The sequence below is a fragment of the Diadema antillarum genome, unplaced genomic scaffold, assembly GCF_040938485.1.
Source record: "Diadema antillarum isolate AM-2024a unplaced genomic scaffold, OU_Dant_1.0 seq00001055_RagTag, whole genome shotgun sequence".
In the NCBI taxonomy this organism is placed as follows: Eukaryota; Metazoa; Echinodermata; class Echinoidea; order Diadematoida; family Diadematidae; genus Diadema; species Diadema antillarum.
Window position 1 is genome coordinate 642,068 of NW_027271883.1, and position 16,918 is coordinate 658,985.

Genomic DNA, 16,918 nt, shown 5'->3' on the forward strand with positions numbered 1-16,918 from the left:
CTTCCCTGAAACACTCTTTAGTTCGTCCACGTCTGAAAAAAGAGGGACTGCCACATGACGATTTCAGCAGCTATCGGCCTATTTCTAATCTGAGCTTCATTGGAAAATTGATCGAAAAAGCCGCTTGTGCACAGATCAGAGAGTACCTCTGTGAGCAAGACTTAATTCCTTCAACGCAGTCCGCCTATAGGAAAAATTACAGTGTAGAAACAGCCCTCTTGAAAGTTAACAATGAGATCCTGCTGGCCTTAGATTCACACAAGAAAGCCATCCTCGTCCTTCTTGACTACAGTGCTGCATTTGACACCGTGGACCATCCCATCCTAATTCAAAGGCTGGACAAAAGGTATGGGTTCCGTGGAAATGTCCTTGAATGGCTAAAATCCTATCTGAAAGACCGGACACACAGTGTGCAGATTGAAGACGCTACATCTGACATCCACCATGACAGCTGTGGCGTCCCACAAGGTTCAGTTATGGGACCACTGATATTTACGCTTTATAGCTCTCCAATCATCGACATCATCAATGGCAACAAAAAGTTGCAAGGACGGAGGACTCGAAATAGGTGAAGTGGGTCTACTTAGCCCATGTCGAATTGTTTATATTTTCGTCTTCTATACCATGCTTTACATTTTGGATCATAAAACAAACAAACAAACGTGTTTTTAGCACTTTTTCAAGAACACTTTTGTGCAGAAAAGTGTGATTAGGTGAGTCCCCCTTTCATTACACACCCTCCATCTTCAATTGTTATAACCTTAGAAAGGATAATGCTACTGCTTTGAAAGTTGGCATTAATCATGGACAGAACGTGTTAATAGAACAAACTTAACTTCAGCATAATCTGATTATCTCTTCATTGTTGTAACTCGAGTAGTTAACATTCTGAGTTTGTTGTTATCCCATTCATGGCGCAGCTGGGAGGGATTGGTAAAGATTAGGCTCTTGAGTAGACCTGGTACTTTAGAGTCTTTTTTCTTAGTTCACACTTTTGGGGAACGTGTACTCTCAGTCCAATATTTAGGTAGATCAGGAGAGTCCACTTGAATTGACTTATACATCATTTTAAAGCTTAAATTCTGCTCTTTCAGAATATGTTCTTAACACAAGCGCCATGACTGGCGACGTTTTGTTGGGTTTGTAATTCAGGGTTATAATTATGTTATATTATATTATGTATACATATGCATTATTACATATGTGCATTTTTTCGTGTTTTTGCGGGGGGAGGGGCGGGGGACTGAATAACTAAACAATAAAAAAAAAAAAAAAAAAACCTTCCATAGGTAAAGAAACTGTAAATGTACTATTCATATGATATGATATAAAAGTTATGGTTTTATTACATGATAAAATGTCAAGTTTTGTATCCAAACTCTATGATTGGACCCTTTTGCACTACTCAAAAGAATTAATGCATTGGAATGTGTAGATATTACTTAGGGTTGTCAAACACTCATCGCACTCAAACAAGAATTTAATATCTATAATAACAAATCAATTTAGATTTTGCACACTTTTCTGGTATCAAAGACCCCATGTTTTCTTGTGTTTTTGTTCTCGCTTCTGTTTTGTAAGAGGTATAAGGATCATAATCATGAATAGTATGATTAATTGACGCGACGTCTTTAGAACGTCTGCCTCCAGATCCAAAGGACACGGGTTCGATTCCTGAGTCTCTGGTTTGTAGCATTCTGTCACCTCCAGTAAGAGAAGAAACACTTTGTCCCTCGGATAGGACATTGCATTGAGGACTTGTGTGTGAGTTATCCACGACTCCTGTACACACACACACACACACACACACACACACACACAACACTTCATTCAATCATCGCAAAGAGCAAAAGGCACATATAACCCGGTGAAGTGGTCGACATACTATACCACACAAGAAAACGTTCGAAAGATGCCGACCCCTCGTGGTTCTCCTCAGATGGATACCAGTAGTTAGCAATGGTAAGAGCCAGGTATTTTGTGCCAAACGCTTAAGAGTGACTTATTGAATGACAGCTAAATCAGCCTTCACAATACCATTCGTAAAATGACCCAACTAATGGTTCTGCTTTATTGTAGGATAGCAGTCTCTGTAGCCTGCACAATCAGCCTGTTGCAAACAATGACCGCCTTTGAATAGAAAAGCAACGAATTCTAATCAACACGTCTCGTATCTGAGCAGCAGGTCTCGTGTGAGACCAGCAAGTCTCATCAGGGTAATTCAATGGATATAATACCTACGACAATACGAAAAAGAATATTCCTAAAGGTAGTTATTACTCACCACAGTCAGCTTTTCGCAGATGCGAGACGTCGCGACAGCCTTTGATATAGCCGAGGTAGTCTACGTCGTAAATACAGACCGCACTGCTGTTAACGCATGCGCCATTGAGACACGCGAACTGGTCGTCGCTGCAATTCCTTGGTTCTGCGTTGTATGTAGAAATATCATAATGGAAAACTCATTATATTCGTTTTCCTTTGACTGATGATTTTGCAATTCCTAACTAGATTTGAAACCCCGAGTCAGTAACAAATGAACTAAATAAACATCATCTTCTCGTGTCTAGTGATTATGATGTATTGTTTTGTTAATTTCTCTTTGCATATTTTTTTTTAAAGCAAAGCTAAGTGTCGATCATAATTTATGTCATTTAAAGATCCACTTTCAAGATCGGTATGACACGAGAGTATGAATGCTGAGCACTGCAGAAAGGGCATTTTTTTGTTTTGTCAATGGCTGATTAAAAAAAAAACACACACACAAAACAAGCAAAACAGGCATGTTTCAAATTGACAAGAAAATGACAGAAACGATTTGGCTCTTACCGCAATCAATTTCATCTTCATGGCTAAAACCTATGCAGTCTACCAAGCCATCACACCTGGCCGACCCTGGAATCCAGGTACCGCTGTAACACTGGAAATATCCAAATTCCTCGTATTCTGAGGGAGAAATATGATGATCTCATCAGTGTATTGATTAGCAGTGGTGAAAACAAACAAACACATGTAAGTATTGAACGATTGTGACAACAGTTAACAAAGGAAGAATGGTTGCCACTGTTTCTTAGTTGCGTTGGCTCTTTAATGAATTTATATGTTCCTTCTTTCTTACTTCAGCAAATAGCAGATGAGGAAGTTTGAAGTTTCCTTGTCAGATTAGATCATCGATATTACATTTAGCAAGTGTTGTGGGTCAAGTAGATGATATTTACACAGTACACCCTGTCGGAATTATCTAGAATAGATTATGTACCTGCATCGAGTCTATTCTACCTCATGTGAGTGTGTATGTGTGTGTGTGTGGGGGGGTGCTTGTGTGAATATCAATATGTATTATTGCTTTTTTTTTTTTACTTGACAGATTGACTCTAACTCGAATTTACCCCAGTACTTTTTTTTTTTTTTTGGGGGGGGGGGGGGGATTGTTATTGATTATACATACCTAGATCTCTCCCCCCCCCCCCCCCCCCCCCTTTAGTCCGTTCAGGCCACTGAAATCTTTGATTATGAAATTTTGCTGACCCAAGAAAAAAAAAATAAAAACGATGTAGCCCAAAGTAAAAGAAAACAATGTGATTCAGTTTGAATCCCATTTGCTGATCAGGTGCAGGCCACCAAATGATAGCCTTTGGTTGCAAGATTTTGGTTTGGCCACGGTGCCAGCGATGTCAAGCCATGTAATACATATCATTTCACTTGATCTTGCATCATAACACTGACTTGAATTTGAATTTCCGAAAGACCTATTGTGTTTCAACATTTTTCTAAACATGTTTCTAAACATGTCTCATACATTGTACAGCTACCGTCATGGTCATGGCTTGGAATAAGATTAAAGCGCTTGAATACATTTCATACTTCAGAGCTTTTTTTTTTTTTCAGTACTCACATTTGCACAATTTTTTTTTTCAGTATTCAGATTAGGAGAGCCCATTTGAAGTGAGTTGTAGATTATCTTAGAGTCTGCTCTACAATAACCATCCTTATCTTGCGATTTTTTTTTTGGTGGTTTTGTTTTGTAGGGTGATATGTATAGTCTATAAAAGCAATTTGGTAGGTTGTGTGTGTTTGTGTCTGTATGTGTGTGTGTGTGTGTGTGTGTGTGTGTGTATGTGAGAGAGAAAGAGAGGGAAAGAGAGTAATATTTTCTAAGTACGTACCGTCTCTACATTTTTCTTCATCGGAATTCGATTGCTGACAGTCAGTGATCAGATTACAAACTTTGCTCTTGTCGATGCATTTGTCGTCAGTGCCACAAGAAGAGTGAGTTGGTGGACATTCATTCTCAAACACTAATAACGAGGATAAAGGAGATGGAATGGCTCAACGAAGCAGGCCTACAATACCACGTACTGAGACCAGTTTGACAATCAAATGCACTGTGGAATCTCAATGGGAGCATTTATCAGCTTACTTTTAGATACAATATAAAGTTTCAAAAAAAAAAAGTGCCGTCGCAGATGACTTTGAGAAAGACACGCGTTTCTGTAGATCTGATAAAGGAAAATCGTTTTGAAACACATTTATAGCTCGAAATTGCAGACGCCAACCCCTTCCAATTACACATCCCCGATCTTTGGGTCAAATTGCCTAATCGGGCTACCCCCCCCCCCCCAAAAAAAAAAAAAAAAAATGAAAAGAAAGAAAGTCCGGCAACTAAGAGAAGCGCAACAAAAAAAGTCTGACATCTTGTATCCTTGTATGTTGCTTTTTTGATGTTGTTTATGTGCTATCATTTATTAATTAGCGTCTTTTACAAATGCGGAATAAGTTATGATAATTATTACTATTCATTACTCTCATTTTGTTATTTTTTCAATCAATGAATAATAGTCATAACAATGATAGCAATAACGGTAAGTATTATATTTATTATTGTTATTATAATCATTATTATTATCATTATTATTATTGTTATGACTGCAATTATTATTGTATATTCCAACCTACTTTTCCTGTTCAGATACCAAATGAGTCCAGTTGTCTCTGCTATATGTATTCAAAGGCATGCACCACATTCTGTTGATTCTAGTAATATGTCTACAGCCTAAAAGCCCCGGATGATTCCAGGTTACATAATAGAACACAGTAACGTTATCTACTGTGTTCAAGATCTTGCCCCAGACACTTACACTAACTATGATAGTGATTCCCATCAAGATTTTATCATTTGACTTTGACAAAATATTAATTAACACTGAGTCATCAGTGTTACTATCTTGTTTTAGGTCAGCCATTGAATATGTATAATCAATTTAAACAAAGCAATATTAATTAACTTCACAATGACCATCAAGGTAAAAAAAAAGAAGAAGAAAAAAAAAACCCGTGCGTTCCCTGCTCATTCACCCTAGATTCATCCAAATGTTTCACGGTTATAATGTCTTTCACCTAGAAGAACCTAGAAACAACTAATACTAGGTGTTTCAAAAAACATTTCCCACTTTTGATCATTAATAGTTCAAGAACTATTCATCCGATAAAACTCTCATTGATATGAGTAATAGCTGAATAGTATACAATTTTGTCGGAGTTGATTTGAATGTGAAAGCATAAATCAGTTTCATTAAATCTAAGATTGATTTTGAAGTAAGGTTTCAGATTTTGGTCAAATTTTAACCCTCTGTACAAAAATTGAACTTTGCACAGGAACCAATGATGTGTATGTGAGTGTGTACTGACAATGGCCCTGAACAATGGACATGCCTGAACCACCTGTTGACGAGGCGTCAGTCTCGCGCTCCCAGGCACATGAATGCTTAATCAATAATTCATGTGGATTGCCCTGGGCACTGCTAGTCTGAATTCATGCACGGTAAAGGGTAAAATGCATGCACATGGAAAAAGTAAGCACATGTTTCCATGTGCTTGCAAACACCACATTTCATTCCAGCTGGCAATCATTTTCAAATTTTGCTTCACATATCACTAAATTTGGGATATAAATAAGCATAAATGATCTACAGTTCTTCATTTTAATACAACTGTTTACTAATAGTCTGACAAATTTGTCGCTTTTTCGATAAAAAGAGATCATTTTTGGTAAAGAGCTCAGCAGCATTTTTCATTGGGGCGATTTGTTTCACAGTAGATTTATCTAAGGCTCCATATACACAAGTGTATACTCTAATTGATTTTCTTTGCTTCCTGTCACCATGTTTACGACAGAACAGAAGGTATTCATTGTAATTTCGTTTTTCAGAAGTAGGGAGAGCACTGTCGCGACTCAACGACAGTATCGGCAGGTGTTTGACTTTACACAGATACTGCCAGAGGCTGAATAAAGACAAGTTGAGATAGTGGAATTTCTCATGAACAAATAATGAAGCATTCAAACACTGGCCATTGTCAGGGTGTTAGTCATACACTCCCATACACACCCATTGACCCCTGTGCAAAGTGAAAGTTTTTTACAGAGGGTTGAAATAGAGCAAAATCTGGAACCTTACTGTGAAATTAATCATGGATTTCATGAAACTTATTTATGCTTTCATATCTAAACCACCTCCAACAAAATTGTACACTATTCAGCTATCACTCATATCAATGACCGTGTTATCTGATATATAGTTTTTGAATTATTAAGAATCAAAAGTGGGAAATGTTTCTTGAAACACCTAGTAGATCACGTGCATTAGTTGTAGACATAACTCCTACAAAAAAGAAGAAGAAATAAATGAATAGGTCAACACACACATACACAAAAAGGATACTAAAAAGTAGCTGCTTACCGCAGTCGCTTTCGTCGGATCCATCTTTACAATCATGCTTAAAATCACAATAGTACGACAGCAGCAAACAGGATGAACCGCAGTTGAAGAAACCGTCTGGGCAGACAGTATTTTCTGAAATTATGAAATGAGCAAAAACATAATAATGTTCTAATTATAATATGTGACTCTGCACCTCAAACCAAACAAAAAGTCGCCAGACATGAATTTTTAGTTTAGACCATATTCTGAAAGAACAGACGTTAAGCTTTAAAATGATGTATAACTCAAATCAAATGGACTCTCCTAACCCATCTAAATATTGGAAAGAAAGCACAAACTCAGGAAAAGTGTGAACTGAGAAAAGAGGCTCTGAAGTACAGTGTCTATTCAAGCGCTTAATCTTTACCAAACCGTGCTGGCTGTGCGATGAATGGGACAAAAAACAGGAAGTAAACCACCAGAGTACCAACAATGAAGGGATTATCAGATTAAACTGAAATTTAGCATGCCTCATTAACACATTCTGTCCATAATTAATGCCAACTTTCAAAGTAGTAGAACTATCTTTTCAAAAGTTATTAGAGTTGAAACTGAAGAGTGTGGACAAGGTTTTTCAGAAATGAAAACGGAATTCTAAAGACACACCTAATCACACTATTCTGCCAAAAATGTTCGAGATAAACTGCTAAAAGAACACACTTTCCTGCCCGTTTTATGATGCCAAATTTTAGCATAATGTAAAAGAAGACCCGCTCTTTCAGAAAATATGAAAAAGTCAAGTTCGGCTAGGTTGACCCATTTCACTTATTTTCAGTCCTCACGCAAAATCAGTGTGTGCGACTTTATGTTCGTTTTGAGGTGCACAGTCACATATTAAGAATGTTATGTTCGTGTGTGTGTGTGTGTGTGTGTGTGTTTAATAGACCTATTTAACACATCCGCAATGGAGCATCATGGACATTTATAAGCTTGTACTTTTTTTTTTTTACTACGTGAACAAAATGTCCTTAAGGTTGGAAATGGGGTACAAATTGTTTTTTACAAAAAATAAAAAAAAAATGGCTAATCACTACTTTAATATGTGTACTTTCAGATGCAATTGACATTTATATCAACATTCACATTATTTTATGTAAAAATGGGATCTGAAATACCCCTTCCACTGTTTATCCAGACCGGAAGTGCTTATTTTCAAACCGGAAGTGATATGGAGCCGGCAAATTCGACGATTGAAATTCTTGTCAAAATATATGCGAGAAATTGAAAATTGAAGAGAAATAGAGGTGAAAAGTGGTGAAAAGTGGTATAAATTGGAAATATCTCCTTCATGCAAGACAAGAAATAATAATTTTACCTCATATTTGTCTAAAAATGGTCCAAACACCATTCGATAGCATTAAAATGTCTGTATATCGACAAAAATCTATATTTCAAATACTGCGTATTTGTACCCTCACTTTAGACTTCCGATTGCTTAAATTCATGTTTTTTGAGACTAAAATTGTAATAACTCAAAAAGTAAATTTCCAATTGTAATGAAATTTGGAATGAACAAAGATCTGATTGTGTACAATAATCCTAATGGGGCTTTTTAATATCTCCTTCAAGGGTGGAGCTATGAAGAAAATTCAGTGAAAATTTGTGATTTATCTGAGTTTTGCAAAAATATATATTCAAAAACTTTCTGATTGAAAAGGATGAAAGAGCTCCAATAGCATCAGTAATGACACTCTGGATATTGACAAGAAAAAGAAATTATCTGAATTAGACTTAGCATTAAGGAGTAGATGCATTTTGAAATTTCAAGTGAGAATTTTGAAGAAAAAAAAAAGTTTACACAAGACCACCCATATTTGTTTTTAATTTCTAAACATCAAAACTGTTATCATCATATAGACAATTTTCTGTAAAGCTTTCCAATGGATTATAATATGCAGGGGTTCAACCTATATTTACATAATTATGACCCATCTAATCAAAACATGCACTTTCGCTCAATATTACCCCATTTCCAATCTACTGTAGGCCTATAGCCTCACCAACACAGATTATGCAGGAGACAACAAAGAATTCATTACTATGAAAAAAAGATACCGTTTGACTCACCCTATTGTAATGCATAATAATAATTATTTGAAATTAGTAATTACTGCAGCTTGTTTAAGATATCTTGTAAAGTTTTATCAATTGATGATAATACAGGAAAGGAAACTTAAGACGATCTTGTGCCTTTGTAGTTAACACTCACTATACAGTACAGGGCGTCACATGAGATATCGATAAAACCATTTAATTGTTGTTGTTGTTGTTCACGTGGGCATGATGCGTACATACAGTGTTAAGGATCTTAGGAAGATGGCCCCATGGATTTTAATGAATCTGTATACGGTAACAAAAATCAATTTTTTGAGTTATAAATCATTTTAAATGCTTGGAAATATAGCCTACTTCTGGCAATCTTGTTGATGCAAGGTCAGATAATCGCGTCTTTTATCATCGCATCGTTTTTGGTGTTACCGTTGTTCGAAAATAAAACTTTAAAAAAAAATAGGACCTACACATCATTGATGTTTCTTGGCATTGTATGAAGGACATGCTTAATAAATTGTTGTAACCAACATTTAAATGAATAGGTAATGAAGGTGGTTAAAAAGAGTTCGCGATTTTCCCATGGTCTCTCTAACTTATCTGTTTATACAATTAGGCCTACGTATGAAAAGAAAGAAAGATATATTTTGTAGGTATAACACGTTCATAGGGGAATAAACATCTGAAGACGAGATATCTTAAAGGGAATTCGTTCCAAATGAAAACAAAAAATGTTGTTTCCCTTTAAAGTTTTGACATTTTTTTCCTTCTTTATTTTTTAAGCCTTATTATTGATCCGAGACCTCAGAAGTACTCCACTGTAGGGCACAGATGACATAGTGTGTATAGATTGAGGACTGTACCATTAATTCAATGAAGGGGGATTGGCAGGGATGCAAAAAGAAACGGGTGTAAGTCAACATTGGAAGTGCATACAAAACTGGTCATGGGAGAATTTAGGTATATCTGCTTTCTCTATAAAAGAGTTGCATTTCCTCATTAACATACACAATTTAGGGCTTAAGATGCATTTTGTGCTCTTGTACGTTCAATTCTGCATTAAGCCCATATTAAGGCAAAAATTCATTCGTAGCATTTGTATTTCTAAAGGATAGAAGCGAATAATTTAGGAATCTATGTCTTACCACACATTGATGCTACTTATATTACTACGACAACACTATGCCATGTACTCTGTGTGCGATATGATCGCATTTCCTGCGAGAACCTAACCTTCACTCTCGTCTGAGATTGTTGGGCAGTCCACTTCATCCGAATCGTCGAAACAGTCGCTCCTGCCGTCACAACGGTAAATCATTTGGATACACTCTCCAGAATGGCAAGACATCGTATTCTCAGTACAGTTCATGATTTTAGCCGCTGGGGAGTACAGCAATGGAATGCTGTCCGCATTCCGATGGTCTGAAACAAGAAAATTTCGGGGGGGGGGGGGGATGGGTACAGAGACCGGAAATTGTATATGTTTCATGGTGTCATACAATCGTAAAGGATTATCCGGACAGAACAAACATAATATATTTACAATGAAACAGACAATATTACAAGATAAACTAATGAAACCAACAGTACTACCTCCATTTTTTAGTCTCATTACGATCCATAATAATGATAACATTGGTAATAATGAGAATGATAATGATAAAATTAAAATAAGAGCCTTGAAGCTGTCTCACATTGACCCGATTTGGTTTTGTTCGATTTTGTGGCAAGCCATAATCCGTCAAATATCTAATGCCTTCTTTCAGGGATAGGAAGTTATATAACACCGAGAAGTGCTTCTGTTCTTACTTCTCATCTCAGAGGCGACGCTTGCCTCAACGTGCATCTTGCAAATGACTGCATCTGCTGATATTCCCGCACACGGAATATCATGCCACAAAGCAGTGGTGCTTACACGAAGTAGGCTTATCATAGTGCATCTCTCCAGCAAGCTTCCATCGGGCTGTGTTTGGTTCTCGAATTCCCTGAGTGAGTTGGTACGAAAGAAAAAAGTTAACTTATATCTGTGTTTCTCCAATACTAATGCACTCTCACTAAAGGCCGAGTCACTCCTTTCCGGGTAAGCCTTGCGTGCGACTTGCAAAGAACAATTTTTACTACCCGGGGGTCCCCGGAATGAGCCGCACATGACAGTAACTATAGCGCGTATCTCACCCGTAGTCACCAGGAGGTGTGCACGCAAATCTTTTTACCCGCAACCATGTTTAGGCCCTGTCACACCTTTCCGGGCAAGCTATGCATTCTGTTGCGTGTATAGGGATTTTCCAGCATACCGGGATTTTCTGAGGGCGAACAAGGAAGATGTGGGCGAGTCAGTGAATGTGTCTTTCTTGCTGGACGCGTTCTAATTTAATTTTACTTGCTGGTATATTGTGTGACGTTTGTACCAGTCGCGTGGGCGCTGAAAACTCAGTGAAGGAATTCCTCTGAAGGAATGACTAAAGTCCCACGCTAAGGGCCTCCTACTGGCGTTCTGCGTGGACCTCTCTGGGCAACCCCGCGACTCACCCGGAACAAGTTTTGGTCAAGCTAAAAACTTGGCTGCGGTTAAATCGGACTTGCGTGAGTACCTCCGGGCAACTACAGGCGATATACGCGCTAGGTACTGTCAGGTGCTGACCAACTGCGGGGAGCTCCGGGTAGCAAATTTGTTTCCCCGCAAGTCAGGCCGCAAAACTCAGATACGGTATAACAAGGCCTTGAGCATGCTCAAAACTTGTTCCGAGTGGGTCGTGGGGGTTCTCTCGCTTAAGTACAAGCAGAACACCAGTAGGAGACCCTTACCGGCAGCACCTCGCAGAAGTTGGCTCTCACGCAGGTCACACGGAATGTACGCAAGTAGAAGCTAAGTAGCACGCGTCTAGTAGGTGAGAAACAAGTGCAAAAATTGCAAACATTCTTGTTCGCCCGCGGAAAATCTTCTACGTGCTGGAAACTACCTCCTCGATACAAGCCCGCGTATAGCTTGCTCGGAAAGATGTGACACGGCCCTAAAGCACAGTATGTGTCAGTTTATGTTCATTATCTTCGAGGTTTAATTTGACAACGTGGCGTATTCATGCGCATACCATTAAGGTAAACTATGCTTCTCATACCAATTTCGTGTGCCGTAGGGATCGTATATCCATGCGTCTGACGTGCATTCATCAGAAATCGTAAAGTGTCTCGAAGTATTCTTATTTCTACAGCATAAGTATTCATCCCTATGCAGCTGGAGCAGGTTTATAGATTTGGTACAGGTAGACGAATCTTTTAACGCTGCAGTGGCGCCAGGATTGTTCCGTTGTTTTCAGTGCGTAAAATTTCACTGAAATTCAACTAAGGAAAAAATAACGGTCATATCACACAGCTATTCCATCAGTACGACATTCACACGAAAATACAACAAGATCAGCACGTAGAAGCACTGTCAAGCACTTTAGTAAATTAATTATGATACTATCAGCGTCTGTTTATTGTTTAAAATAAAACAAATCTAAAGTTATCGTATAATTGATATGTTTTTTAATCTATCTATTGCATGAAGGAATCGACATTCATCATGTTTGCATATGACTTCGATCATTTAGACGAAAGCAAAGAACATTTAATGTGTCCAAGAAATGGGAAAGTTATTATCATCTCAGGACCCTGTTTTTATGAAGAGTAGTAATTGATATAGTTGATTGTAATTGTAATTGTAAGTTAATTGTAATGACAACCTGTGTGGTAAGGAAATTTATGATCGATCATATCTTCGGATAAAACGGGGCCCAGATGTACACCAATTCCGTTTAGATATTTATTCTTTTGGCATACCACACCTTAGTTAAAGGAGACATCCGGATGATTGTCAGATTTTCACATTTAAACAACTGTCAATTAGTTATACTGAGGACAGAGATTCAGAATTTGTGATGATTGGGATAAAGAATACGAAAATTTATAAATTTCAGAACAAATTGCAATGAACAAGGATGATGACATCACAGAGTCACCATAAGAATGCATGAGTTGGGGCTCTAGGAAGCAGAACAAAAGAAGAAGGCATGCAAAAATTGTATGATATACACAGGTAAACTCGTAATCAAGCGGTATTGCAATGGATTTACACTGCTACATTTTTGAAATGTGTGAACCTCCTGTGTTATCATCCTTGTTCAGTGTCATTTGTTTAAGATTTTTCAAAGTATTGTTTCTCTGCTCAAGAACCACAGTAAACTCTGCAAATCTGTACATGGAGGTGTTGATTTATGTACTGTACATGATGTGAAATTATGAAAATCGTCTGGAATGTCCCTTTAACAGAAATGAATACCTGTACATGACCTAATCGTTCTGGGCATGTTGTTCAACTTAACTCTGTTTTTCTACCAACAAGCAAGTATGTCTGTTGTGCTTTTAGTGGTGTGTGTGTGTGTGTGTGTGTGTGTGTTTTGTGACATGTCTTACGATATCGTAATTTCAATCCTTACCATTTGTTAATGAACCAATCAGTGTAGGCCATAGGAGAACCATCGGTCCAACGAAACACACTTGCGTCTGTCCGTTGTCCCAAACCTGTTATTGATATAGAGTCTTCTATAAATACTGGCTGATGAAGGTAAACCACATTACGTCTTAAAATCCTTATCCCCCATCTACGGATAAGCCGTAGCAGAAATGGTTTGGACGATGATGTCATTTCCTGAACTTATGATAGCCTGTGAACTCTGACCTGATATCCCACAGTCCTTTTCATCACTTCCTGTTACTGACATATTTTCTTTTGGAATTGTGTTCGCTTTGGAGGTTTAACAGCAGGCTGCTGACGGAATAGGTCTATACAGCCATGTGACATCGGACACTGCTGTACGCGTACGTATAGGCCTACTTTGCTGTACATAGTCCCATATCCATAGTGTCTCGAGTTTATAGACCAGACTACTCCGCAGAGCGCAGATCTCTGAGTAATTATTCGATATTTCTTCATATTTGTAAGTATTATACCCTATGAGTAATATACCATCGGAAAGGTTACAGTATGAAAATCTCAAATATGACGGTTTTTTGTGTATTTAAAGGCGAGATTGCGAGATTAGTATTAACGACTGGACTCAGCTTATTTTACGAATTTGCTCTGGTATTCAAAACCGAAGAATCCGCAAAACTTCTTCCTGTGTGTGAACGGACAGTGATTTGAAAGTGAATGGCTTACAAGTTTGTAATCAAGTTTGTAATGTGTGAAAAGGCTCTAAGAAGAATACCGAACACAATGCCCATGTCAAAAGCAAAATCAACCTGGTAAAATTCACTTTAGATTATTATCTATTATTTATTTTATTATTATTATCACTATTACCATCTCTCTTTTTTTGGCAAATGAGTTAAGTCTTCGCGATGTGAAATTAAATGGCAATTTGCAGTCAAATGCTAAGATTGCATTGACAGAGATCTTGCACTGAGTACTTGCAAAAATATTGGTTCAATTGGGCAAAAAGAATTTCCATTTTCGGACAATAAAATTTGGAGTTTATATCCAAAACAATTATCATCAAGTTATCAAGTTGTATTGTGTCTTACCGCTTACGACCTGAACTCGACTTAACATCAATCAGCAAAATAGTTATTTCATGCATAAAAGGGTCCGTTATTATGGCCCACACATCGCTAAACTTGGGGATAGACAGGCCAACTAACATCATTTCTATAAACTGGGGAAAAATAGGCATCAACATTCATCGTCTCCACCCTTCATGCTGAGACTTGCTTACCAATGTATATCGAATGGTCCAGCTTCGACCACTTCGACAGGAGCATCCGATGTATGAAGTCCGCCTCGTTCTGATCAAGGATACTGACCAAATGAGAACCGGCATGAATGCTGGTTTCACAGAAATTCTCAACGTCGTTCCAAGACTTTTCATTGACCGGTGTGAAGCGGTAGCAGTTTACTCCGAAGGCATTCCATCCTAACGGACAAGAGTGGCTTTCAGTGGAAACTACTGGGTACCCTCCTCCACAAATGAAAAGAAAAGTAAATTAAACAGTCTTACTATTCAATAAGTTTATCCCCGAAGGTGTAAATAAGATCGTGTATCTCGGAACCAGTACAGAAGGCGCATGCAGTGATTCTCCGTGAGGACTCCAAATGAATGAACAGTGTCAACATATTACATTTCAGGTTTTTTTATTGTGTAATTGAACAATTCTTCTATGCGAAATGGGAAAAGTGTGCATTTCAATAGCAGTTTTTTTCTCGATTTTCTTTCCTTGAGAATAGTATGACCAGATTTGTCTTAGATTCCCCTTTTTCATAAAAAAAAGAAACCCTTTACTACACACTGTTCATGGCACAACTTTCGGTGTGGTAATGTGATGCTAACTGCTTTAAAAGCTGGCACTGAACATTAATAGAATGTGTTGATAAGGCATGCTAGATTTTAGATTAATCTCAAAGACCCTTCACTGAAGTTGCTACGCAGATTTACATCCTGTTTTTTTTTTTTAATACCAATTCGTTGCACATATAGAGAGAAATGCTTGGTATTAAGCGCTTGAATAGACCAGATACTTCAGATGTTAGACTTTCTTTTTCAGTACGTTTATCAGAGTGTTTGCTTGCTTCCTTTTCTATATTACGATAGATTAGGGGAGTCCGCGGGAACTAATTCAAACATCATCTTAAAGATAAAAATCGTTTTTTTTTTTAAGAATTCACTCTTAATTGAAAATGTATGTCTGTCGAGTAATTATTGGTGTTGTGGTGCAGGGTCAGAACTACAATAATTACTTATGTATTGCTCCTATAAAATTAGGTGACAACGCTAAATGCAATATTGACTCTAAACATAATACAAATAAATGGTAAGTGTGATAACAACCGTATAAAGTAACAAAATACATCTCTATTATGAAGAAGAAACGAACTGCCCGGAAGCCATGTTCAAGTAAAACGTTCCGGATAGAATGAGAAAGGAAATAACGCAAATAAAAACACATTTTAACAATACACATAAAGAAAATGAGGTACAGGAGAGGAATGAATCACATAATTACCAAGACATACTGTTTCCATGAATGATATGTTCTTGGCAGTCCTTCACACACGCACACACACACACACACACACACACGCACACATACACACACACAAAGAAACATGAGCAACACAAAGATATTCCATTTACGTCCCTGCTTTTACCGGACCACCTTCTTTAAAAAAATTTTTTGTAATCTCTTTCTTACTTTCTTTCTTTGTTTCTTCTGGTTTATCATTCCTGGAAAACATAAAAGCTATGTAAGTGTGAAGTCGAAATCAGCTCCAAACTGAATTAATGAAGGGATGTTAGGAAAAAAAAAGACCAAAAAGATAACATAGCTGAGTGCAGAATCTTTCAGGATGTAGCCCCATATTCACGAATTGATATTATTTGTTCAAGCCTATGTTCTCTGAGTACTAATACCTTGTGAATTATCATTTAACTGCATACAAACTATAAACATCTATTTAACTTCTCTTACTTCAAGCCTTAAAAGAATAATCGATGGACGGCTAGAAATCACAAAAAAAATTACCACTTTCATGACTTGTGCTTGTGATGTCGACGAATGTGTAGTTTGCTAGAAACATGGTCTCACTGGACGGTGTGGCGGCTACTTCAAGACTAATTTCCACTACATGGACATCACTTTGTACCGAGGTGTCTGAGTTGGCAGTTTTTCCACATTCAAAGACAGCAATTTCCTTCTCAGATTTCTCCAACATATTAACAGACAGCTTCGTCCCACAAAAGTCTCTCGACGCCGGAAAATGCATTTCATTGAACACGATCAGAATGTATGATGTCGGTGTCGCATCGAGCTTCCACATGACACGAGTTCCTGACGGTGCGAAGGCGGGATAGTACGGGGAAGCGATAATACCTGGGGATTGCCTGCAGATATGTTCATCCGTGTTGAGATCCGTTCCAAACGCACACCCAGATACAGCTTAAAGAGAACAAGCAGGCAGGCGTATTTGGCAGAAGTACACAAACACAAATGCATGCTTGATAGACGAAGTGTTATATCCTATGAAGTACATAGAACCTTAAAATAGGTTTGGGCTGCCTTTCTTTCCACCTTTACGT

The 16,918-nt window shown here is 37.8% G+C and overlaps 1 pseudogene; it reads right to left on the reverse strand.

Annotated features, from left to right (window-relative positions):
• Nucleotides 1–16,918, reverse strand: part of LOC139743167 (uncharacterized) — a 144,647-nt pseudogene that overhangs the window by 45,267 nt on the left and 82,462 nt on the right.